At 34.9% G+C, this 885-nt stretch overlaps 1 non-coding gene across 1 annotated transcript; it reads right to left on the bottom strand.

The window, feature by feature from the left end:
• Positions 1–722: 722 nt before the first annotated feature.
• LOC123255305 lies at positions 723–829 on the bottom strand. Its single transcript, XR_006506755.1, has one exon. It is a non-coding gene; the product is annotated as a U6 spliceosomal RNA (small nuclear RNA).
• Positions 830–885: the final 56 nt, after the last annotated feature.

Genomic DNA, 885 nt, shown 5'->3' with positions numbered 1-885 from the left:
TCCTCTCTGCTCCTAGTTGTGTGTAGAATACCAGTGCAGAAACCTATAGAGATGCCTATATCCTGATGAAAGGTTAAGAAAAGAAACTACATTGTTCAAATTTTTTATAATCGTCTTTACTTCTTCCAGCATTTCATTTACATCAATGCTGGTTATTTCTAGACTGAATTGTCATCTATGCCAAAGTTATATAATGTGATTAAAAGCTTTAAAAGCCTTAAGGTCAAGGAAGCTTTAAATCAAGGAGAATTAAACACCTATTTGCAGAAGTAAAAGAGTGATGTGCAAAACTCATCATTTACAAAGCCAATTCCAGCTCTTGGGGAGTTGATGATCATGACCATGACGTTACCAGAGGTGTTTCATGAAACAAAAGGAAATGGAGCACACATACCTTCTTGCCTCAGTCATCTGCTTCCTAAAGCTGAGTCTCGTGAGCACTTTGGAAGATCAGTGTTCTTCCTTCCCAGTGTTTACTCTCCATGGATAGAGGCTTGAGGGGAAAATGAAAAGAGGAGAAGAGAGTGAAAGGAGGGAAAAAATTGTTGCTCCGCTTCCTCTGATTTAGTTCTTAAACTATTACAGATAATTATTGATAGTATTGATTTTTAAATCTGAAAACTGTCTATTCACATTGACCACATATTAATTGTGGAATGACTTAGATGCTTATAAAAGTGAATTAGTTCTTTATATATTTTTAAAATGAGACCTTTATCAGAAAAAATATGGAATGCTTAAAGAACTTGCATGTCATCCTTGCACAGGGGCTATGCTAGTCTTCTCTATATTGTTCCAGTTTTAGTATATGTGCTGCTGAAGGAAACATTGAAGTCTCATTTTTTATGTTATTCTAAAGTTATAGAACATTCTAAACAGCAAGAA

This window comes from Gracilinanus agilis, unplaced genomic scaffold (assembly GCF_016433145.1).
Source record: "Gracilinanus agilis isolate LMUSP501 unplaced genomic scaffold, AgileGrace unplaced_scaffold42906, whole genome shotgun sequence".
NCBI classification, from domain to species: domain Eukaryota; kingdom Metazoa; phylum Chordata; class Mammalia; order Didelphimorphia; family Didelphidae; genus Gracilinanus; species Gracilinanus agilis.
Note: the sequence above shows the minus strand (reverse complement) of the source record. Positions and strands in the feature narration are given on the sequence as shown.